We start from the raw sequence: 10019 nt of genomic DNA, 5'->3' as shown, positions 1-10019 counted from the left end.
TTTATCAGCCATCTAGCCATCCTTTAATACAATCAAGTTGACACCTAATGTTCACCACTACAGAGCTTATGCCCAGGCATAAAGTGAGGCAGCATAAGAGAGAGAGAATTATCTGGCTGACTCCTCAGAGGAAGTTGGAAAGGCAGTTTTAAGGGGGCTACAGTGGGAAAAGAGTGATATTTAGGCATATGGATGTGGGGAACACCTGCACAGTTTGATAGCATGCTTCTTCATGTATTGTATGTCTCATTAGCATGTTAAATCTCTATCCTTGGGTGTGATTTTTAATAAAGCTAAGGTTAAGGATTAGCTACTTTACTGACCTTGTGCACTTGCAGGAAATAGAGTTAACTTCTGTTGCAGGAATCAGGAGACCGGATAGACCAATAGGTGGAACAGGAGGATATTGTTAGGTGGCCAATGACTCAGCAGCTTCCCGAACAAAGACAGGACTTGATTTTTATACACACTTTTGAAAGGGGGTTGGCTAATTTGAATGGTGTGGTGGGAATTTGATGGCATGAAATCTGTGGGGCAGGCAAGCGGGCTTACAGAAGCAGAACAAAGGCAGTTAGTTAAACTATGACAGGTCTCGCAACCCAAGCATAGCTTATGACCTTGCAGCTGCACTGTAGGGAAAACAGAAACTTAACAAAACTTGTAAAACACAGGTGTTTTTAGAAATAGTTATGAGAAAAGAATTTGTTTTTTTCTTTTCGTATCCTTGCTCCAGGCAGCGGGAGTTGTTGGGAGTGTTTCTGGAGCTTATTCCTTTGGGCTCTGGCTTTACAGATAGTGTTATCAAGGCTCTGCAAGGGCCCTGACTATTGCTGGCCTTGGAGCGAGTCAGCCAAGTATGGGAAAACTTGTTTTTTCCCTTTTTAACTTTTGCTTCACTTCCTTGAGTAAAATTTATGGTGAAGGCTGCACATTGTAGCTTCCTCAAGGCCTTGCAGTCAGTGAGTATGGCAATTTAAGCAATATTGATGACGCAAATGTTCCTGGATCAATGAGGTCTGGCTGCTTGTTCTCGTAGTCCAATAAAGAGATGCAGACAGACTGGGAAAGAAGGTTTATTTCTGCAACTGGTTACAGGGAGAACATCGGAGGAACTCACCAGCCCAACTCAAAGTTGCAATTATTTTTAGCATATATATATTTGTCAAGCTTTTTGCTTGCCTGCAGGAGTGTTTCTTAATCAATCTAATCTTAACTAGGGGTCTGCAAGTAGGAAAGTGTATTAGATTTGTTCCTGAATGGATGAGTATGAGAAAGTCCCGGTGGGATTTTAATGAGTTTGTTTTACATTCTAGCCCTTGTACTTGCATTAGTTGTTCCAGTTCTTTAATGCTTAATTTATATATTCATCAGAATTACAGTAAAGTGTTAGTAAAAACTGGCTGTTGTGGCTGCTAATGGAAATCTGGCATGCCACACAAGGTCCAGATGGTCTGGTTGGGATCCCTGCTCACCACAGGGCCCCCCATCAGCTTTCAGTAGAAGTCCTTGGTGGCACACAGGGTGATGAGTGCCAAGTTCCATATCTAATATCTCTCAATGGCAAGAATTAACAGAAATATTGTACTACCCCTTGCTGTGCTATGTATGTCTGTGTGTATGAGTATGCATTGGAAAGCAATATGTTTCAAGAAAGTAGAGTGGGGATTACAAGGCACAGATTTTATTGCTGCGTCTACCAGTGTGCTATGTGATCTTGAGCATTCATTTATTCTCTCTGACTTAGTAATAAGCTGTTTACAAAATAGCCATGATAATTATCTTTAGTTCATATCTGAGTTCGTATGACAATTAAATGAACTGATATAAATATATTTGCTAATTTATTACATTTGTTACATTATTAGTAACATGTAAAGTATATGCACTTTTATATTTTTTAAAGAAATAACTGTGGTTAAAGAATCAAAAAGTGATTAAATTGATAGCAATTTATAGTATTTTATATTACTTCAATGTTTATTGACAAAGGCTACATTTATATCAAAACAATATTTTTTAATATCAAGTATAAACTAGTTTTAAGCGCAGTGTGTCTATCCAAAAAGTCATTGCAATATACAGCATACCAAATTAAATTATTTTAAGCAATCTTCACTGAAAAATCTCTGTTTTCTCTCATCTCTCTGCCATCTCTAACTGCAAATTTGAAATACTCATCAATACAGTAAAGTTTTCAAGAGCATGGACTCTTGAGTTTAAATCTTAGATCTGCAATTTACTAATCATGTGGCCTTTAGCAATTTCTATACCTTAAATTTATTGTTCATTTTAAAAATGAGTATAATGATAGTATCAACCTCACTGGATTATTGTGAATATTAATTTATAAATTTTAATGAAAGTATTTATAATATTGCCTAGAACATATTAATAGCTCCATAAATGGGCCAGGCGTGGTGGCTCAAGCCTGTAATCCCAGCACTTTGGGAGGCCTAGACGGGTGGATCACGAGGTCAGGAGCTCGAGACCATCCTGGCTAAAATGGTGAAACCCCGTCTCTACTAAAAAAAAATACAAAAAACTGGCCAGGCGAGGTGGCGGGCGCCTGTAGTCCCAGCTACTTGGGAGGCTGAGGCAGGAGAATGGCGTAAACCCGGGAGGCGGAGCTTGCAGTGAGCTGAGATCGGCCACTGCGCTCCAGCCTGGGCAACAGAGTGAGACTCCATCTCAAAAAAAAAAAAAAAAAAAAGAAAAAAAAAATAGCTCCATAAATGTTAACTATTTTGCCATCACACTTTACCTTGCCTAAAGTTCCTTTCTATGGTCAAGTAAAACCCTTCAAAAATATTCAATTCTATTTATCCTCAATTTCCAACATTTTGCTGTTCATAATGTTTCATAATACTAAGGAACGTTCAACAGACTAGTACAATCTTTTACTCTCACAATTCTTTCATCCTTTGTCATGCTCGAGAAAAAATATGTAACTCAACAGAAAAGAGGTCTAAAGATCCTAAGATAAAGAATAAATAAAACCAAAGCCTGTGAGTAACTCTAGAATCTACCACTGAAAGAAGATGCTCTTAAACTTTGGTCACAAGAAAAACTTGTCTTCTACAGTACTAAATTTTAAGAAGAAGCATGATGCTATATTTACTACAGATAACCATTTTATGACTATATGAGGAACCAACCTTGGGGAAGATGGAAAGTGCATTGTATATGAAGCTGGGCTTTGTGGGTTTGATTACTAGGCTGCTGTGTGACTTTGGCAGATTATACAGCTTCTCTGAACTTCAGTAGTTTTTGGTATACAGTGTAAGGATAATAATGGTAGTTGTATCGCAGTGAAAAAGAACAGGATGTGTAAATAAACGTAATTTGGTAAAGTGCGCAACTCATACTAAATACTACTTTTAACATTATTATTAGAATAAAGCCAATTCTATAGAAAATAGTGGAGAAACAGAAAGAACCTGAGTTCTAGATGATGATATCAAATCACTGATTCAACTAAATTGAAAACTACACACCATCTGTACTCCCTGTAATGTGATATAGTAAATTACTTTATTCTTCAAGTTAATTAAAGTGAAAGGTTTTACTAATCACAGCTGACAGGTATATGTGTGTATACAGATATATATCCTTTTTAAATTTAAATGAGGATGTTTCAAAAATATGTTTCACATCTTGTTTTATCTTTTTAACAAGATAATGTATTTTTAATTTCTTTTTGATCAGTACAGCTATATTTACCTCATTCTCTTTAACATTCACATACTGTTCCATTCTATGGTAATACCCAAATGTATATATATTAGTTTTCCATTGTTGTGTAAAAGAATCTCAGAAATTCAGCAGCTTAAAACAACATACATTTATCGTCTTAAATTTCCCGTAGGTCAGAATTCCAGATATTGGATTAGTCAATTCTTTCCTACAAGCCCCAATAAAAAACTGAAATCAAGGTGCCAGTCAAGTCTGTGATCTCACCTGGAACTTGAGATTCTCTTCCAATCTTAGAGTTTTGTGTTTTTTTGCTAAGATGGCAGTCATTTTGGTATTTTTTAAAAAGTAACAAAAGCAGTATATAAACTATAGAAAAATCTATATACAGTTGAAAACATTTTTGAAGTAAGAAAAGTAAAACATTATATTCGCACAACCCAGAGATTCCAAATAATAACACTTTAGTGGGTATCAGCTCATCTATTGACACATATATATTTCTTTTATACATATCTATGCATTTTCAATCAAAATGTAATCACACTGTTCATATTGCTTTGTAACATGCCATGCTAGGTCCCGCCTCATTAACAATCTCTGCCTTTCCAAAGCAATACAATTTCATCTCCTCTGGTACCCATTCTTGCTTCAAATCCTTAGTCGACTGAAAAATGAAATTCCATGTGTGTTTAGCTCTCTGGAAGCTCTCCATACCTCATTCTTTTAGGCCTTTATGGGTACTTCATTGGAAAGGCGTGATTAAAGCATAAACAATTGTGTAGAAATGTGATTTTACACAAAGGGGTATAATGTAATACTAACAGGCTGAGTGGGAAAAATTCACAAGATCTGTCCATTCTGATTCCTCTTGTCCTCTCTGTGCGTCATTCTTTCATCTAGGGCTTGGGACAGGACCTCTTCTGAAATGAGAGTCATATGACTTACAGTTGGACAAGGTGGGTGTCTACCTCCAAGACAGAAAGGTAGATGAAAATTTCTGCCTTGGGGAGAAAAAGTAGCAGATGAAAAAAGGGCAGCAGAAGAACAAAAAGAAAGAGATTTTGTTTTCTGAGACCTGCTTGTGAGGGCTAGAGCAATACAACCGTTATAACAGGGGCTATGGGAGTTAGGAGCTACAAATCATGGATTAAAACAAATATACCTATGTCATAATATCACAGTGGCCTTTTGTGTCTCATTTTTACCCCAAAACATCATGTTTCAAGGTTTGTCTGAGTTATAGCATGTATCTGCACCTAACTCCTTTTAATGGCTGAATGTATTTCTTCATATACCATATTTTATTTATTAATTCATCTATGGAAACTTGTGTTTTCTTCACTTTTTGAATATTGTGAATCATGCTGCTGTAAACATTAATGTATGAATTTTGTTGTAGACATATGTTTGCAATTCTCTTAGATATATAACAAAAAGTAAAATTGCTGTGTCATATGGTAACCCTATGCATAACATTTTGAGAAACTGAAACACCGTATTTCCCTAGAGAGTGGCTTTCCGATTTTATCTTGCCATCAATAATTTATGAATGTTCTCCTACATATCCTTGCCAGTGCTTGTCATTTATCTTTCTATTATTATTTTTGTCATTATTATTGCCATCTAGTGTGTGTGAAGTAGATTCTGATAATGGTTTTGATTTGCATTTTCCTAATGACTAACAAAGTTGAGAATATTTCATGTGCTTATTTGGCATTTTTATATCTTCTTGGAAAAAGTGTCATTTAAATTTTGTGTCTGCTTTTATTGTGTTATTTCTCTTTTTTATTTTAAAAAATTATTCATGTATTCTGGATACAAGTCCCTTGTCAGATCTATGATTTCCAAATATTTTCTCCCATTCTGTGATTAATTTTTTGTTTTTGGGTTTTGGGTTTCTTTTACTTTATTGACAGTATCCTTAGAAACATAAAAGGCTTTAATTTTAATGAAGTTAAGTTATCTATTTATTATTTTATTATTTGTATGTTTAGTATTATACCTAAGAAAACTTTGCCAAACAAAAGATCATAAAGAGTTACATATAATATTATAATTTTATTTCTTACATTTATTGCTTTGACCTATTTTGAGGTAAAATTTTATATGCTGAAAGAGTCCAACATCATTTGTTCAAAATAGTAATTCAATTATGTTTACACACTTTTAAAAAATCATTTGACTATAGCAATCTGGATTTATTTCTGAAATCTCAATTTTATTCCATTTATATATATGCATATTCTTGTCCCAGCACCTCACTGCCTTTACTTCTATATCTTTGAAGTAAGTTTTGATATTGAAAATGTGAGTTCTTCAATTTGTTGCTCTTATGTAAAATGGTTTGGATTAGTTGAGTTTCTTAAATTTCTATATAAATTTCAGGGCTATCTTGTCAATGTATGCAAAAATGCTATTAAAATGTTAATAGACTTCAAATGGAATCTGTAATTATCTTAGACAGTGTTTGCCATTTTAATAATATTACATCTTCTAATCCATTAACACAAGAATATTTTTCTTTTTATTTAGCTTTTAAATTCTTTTCATGATGTTTTGCAGTTTTTAATATGAGAGTTTCAAAGTTGTTTACTTAATTTTTCTTAAGTATTTTATCTCTGTGATGTTATTGTTAATATAATTGTTTTTGTAATTGTGTTTTCCAACTAATTGCTACAGGACAGAAATATGATTGATTTTTGAAGACTCTCAAAACTATTTATTAGCTCTAATAGTAGATTATTTATAATTTTTCATTTACAAGATTATATCATCTGCATAGAGACTGATTTACTTCTGTCTTTCCAATCTAGATGCATTTTATTTCTTTTTTTCTTTGCCTAAATGATTCAACTAGAGTCTTAAATTAAAAAAAAAAAAAGTTGATATCCTTCTCTTTTTCTTTTAGTCTTTGAGCAGTAAGTCTGATGTTGTTAACTATGGATTTTTCATAGATGCCCTTTATTGGATTGAGGAAGATCCTGTCTATTTCTACCTTCTTGTTTGATTTTATAATGATAGGTGTTTAATTTTGTTAGAAATGTGTGTGTGTGTATGTGTATATATATATATACATATATATATGTGTATATATATATGTATATATATATATATAATTCTCCTTTTTTTCTATTAATATGTTGTATTATTTTGACTAATTTTCTTGTGATGAATCATAAGTATAATCCTGGAATAAATCACCCTTACTTGTGTTTTATTGGTAGTGAAACTGTACAGTGTGCAGCAACCTCAATTCTTGCCTCCTCAGAAGAAAGAATTAAACTGAGAGGCATAAGGCAGAAGGAATGACAGAGGCAAGTTTTAGAGCAGGCGTGAAAGTTTAATAAAAAGTTCTAGAGAAGGAACAAAAGGAAGAAAAGTGCACTTGGAAGATGGCCAGGTGAGTGACTTGAAGGACAAGTGCCCTGTTTGACCTTGGACTTAGGGTTTTATATGCTGGCCTATTTCAGGCATCTTGTGTCCCTTTTCCCTGGATTCTTAACTTGGGGTGGGCTGCCCACATGCACAGTGTGTTTACTGGAGTTACACGCATGCTCACTTGAGGCATTCTTCCTTTTGCTAGTGGAATGCCCCCAGAAGGTTATATACTAGTTAAACTCCACCATTTTCCCTCTTAACGTGCATGCTGGACCTCCCTCACCTAACTCCTGAGATCTTACTGGGAAGCTGTTGATTATAGTTACAGGTGTTTTCACCTGTTGAGAAAATGCCTTTCGCTTCTGCTGGCTGCAACCAATTGTTATTTTAGGGAGACAGTTAGCAACTGCCTGACCATCACCTAATGGTTACCTGACTTTGCTAGTGAGGTGTTTGGGGAGGCTCTCTCCTGTCCTGCTCATGCCTGACTAGCTATCTACTGTAATATGTGGTGTTAGTCATTTTTATAAGCTGCTCAAATTGGTTTGTTAGCATATTGTTGAGGATTTTGTGTCTTTATTCATAAAGTATATTTTCTTACGACTTCCAGGTTTTGGTGTCAAAGAATGTAATACTAACTATGTAGAATAATTAATCTCAAAATATTTTCTAGTTCTGTTGAATTTTCATTGACTCATTGGTTATTTGATAGTGTGCTGTTTATTTTCCACAAATTTGTGAAATTACATTTTTCTTTTTTTTAAATCTACCTTTATTCCATTTTCAATGAAGAATAAACTTTGTATTATTTAAATCTGTGTGCCTCTTGGAACATGTCTTCAACACTCAGGCAATGACAACTCTGCTTCAGTCTTTATTTCCTGCTTATGCAGAACCTCAGGATCTGTCAGAGTTGACAGCTTAAAGCCTTCTCAGGTCACTTCTGAGCATGTGTACTGACCTGGTTATTTATACAGCTTTCTATATATGTGCCCTTCTGGCTTCCCAGGAATATGTCAGAACTTCCCAAGATACTTATAGACATCTTATTCTGCAACTTTTAATTTTAAGCTTTTAGTTAGTGTATTTGCTTCAAGTTTTATATATTACCTCAGGTATCCATGAAATTAAACAATTGCCTGCAATAATTGTTAACAAATGCTTCTTAGGAAGAAGATTGCTCATGTTTGGCAAGCTCTAAGTTGGGTTAAATGCACACAATATTCTTAGTGAGGTCTTCCATGGAACTAAGAGACCAACTAACGACCATTCTCTGGGAATGGGGTCTTGCAGAATCTTCAGTGTCATTTTTATTTTTTGGTTTCTGCCTGGCTACTGGTCTTCATTGGAAATATGGGCTGTTAGTTTTCAGTTGAACTGCTGAGATAGAGAGCAGGATATTGGACCAAGGCAAGTTAAAAGATTGCAAAGATCAATATTATTAATTTTTTTGAATAAAACATCTGAGTTTTTTTTGTAATTTCTATCATTCTGAAAAACTTGATTCTGACAATAGTTGCCAGTTTTCTTTTTTCTTTTTTCTTTTTTTTTTAAGAAGAAAAGACATTTTGGAGGTTCTTACTATTTCTACTGAGTTATTTTCATTGATTGGTGGAAAAATTTAATTTTCTGTACTCATAGCACTAATATTTCCACTTTCTTTTCTCTTTTTTCTCCTTCTCCTTCTCCTTCTCCTTCTTCTTCTTCTTCTTTTTTTTAACAGAGTCTTGGTCTCTTACCCAGGCTAGAGTGCAGTGGTGTGATCTCAGCTGACTGCAACCTCCATCTCGCAGACTCAAGTGATCCTCCCACCTCATCCTCCCAAAGCATTGAAATTACAGGAATGATCCATGGTGCCTTGCCTTCCATTGTCTTACTAGATACTAACCAGAAACAATTCTAGGGACCTAGCCACTTTTGCCACATCATCCTCTACATGCCCTGAACATTTGTATATTTAAGATAAACAACAGTATCCCTCTTGTGCTTTGACACTCTTCTTTTTCAGAAAGACGCAGTCCTTTTTAAGGGCTTGATTGATTAGGTGAGGCCCACCAGGATAATCTTTATTTTGATTAATTCTTACTCAGCTAATTAGTAACCTAATAAAGGGATTGATATTCATTTGTATTCACAGATTTCATATGTATTCAAAAAGAAGGAATTATATAAGGGATCATGAAGTGAGAATGTAGTGGAAATGCACATTAGAATCCTGCTTACCCCAGTATTTAATAATATGTTGCTAATAGTGATTAAAGTATTATTTATATTTAAATATATAATAAATAATAATTTATAGAAATTAATATATTATTTAATTACTTAATAAACATTCCTAGATGTGAAATGGCTGCATCAACAAACGTGTACATTCTAATTTTGGGAGGTATTGCCAAAATGCTCTGAAAAGTGGTTTTTCTTGGTTAATTTCATGTTGTTATTACAGAATACCACAGACTTGATTATTTACAAATAAATTTATTTCACACAGTTCTGGAAGCTAAGTCTAAAATCAAAGTGATTGCATCTGGTGAGGGCCTTCTTCCAAAGTCATCCCACAGCAGAAGTTGAGAGGGTGAGAGAGGAAGAGAGACAAAAATATTGAACTCACATCCTCAAGCCCTTTTATAATCAACATTAATTTATTTATGAGGGTGGAGCCTTCATGGCCTAATCATCTCTCAAAGGTCTCACCTCTTAATATTGTTGCATTGAAGATTAAATTTAAAAAAGTTTTCTAGGGAACAAAATTAAACCATATAATGATTGATCCAATTAATACTATTATCACAAATAATAATTTTTGCTCACCTTGATTGAGTGCTTATTTTGTGCCAGAAGGTTTCTAATAGCTTTACATATTTTCTCGTGATTAATGTTTCAAATCTTAAAGTTTTAGTATAAGAGATTAAGTGAGAATCTAATTTTAACTTTTGCATGTGATA

The 10019-nt window shown here is 34.2% G+C and overlaps 1 long non-coding RNA gene across 1 annotated transcript; it reads left to right on the top strand.

The window, feature by feature from the left end:
• The first annotated feature begins 4590 nt into the window (after nucleotides 1–4590).
• Nucleotides 4591–9116, top strand: LOC116418982. The gene is made up of 3 exons (XR_004229233.1): nucleotides 4591–4649; nucleotides 6918–7093; nucleotides 8795–9116. It is a non-coding gene; the product is annotated as an uncharacterized LOC116418982 (long non-coding RNA).
• Nucleotides 9117–10019: the final 903 nt, after the last annotated feature.

Source organism: Piliocolobus tephrosceles, chromosome 12, assembly GCF_002776525.5.
Source record: "Piliocolobus tephrosceles isolate RC106 chromosome 12, ASM277652v3, whole genome shotgun sequence".
Lineage (NCBI taxonomy): Eukaryota > Metazoa > Chordata > Mammalia > Primates > Cercopithecidae > Piliocolobus > Piliocolobus tephrosceles.
The sequence above is the reverse complement of the archived record's forward strand: the minus strand, read 5'-3'. Positions and strand labels throughout refer to the sequence as shown.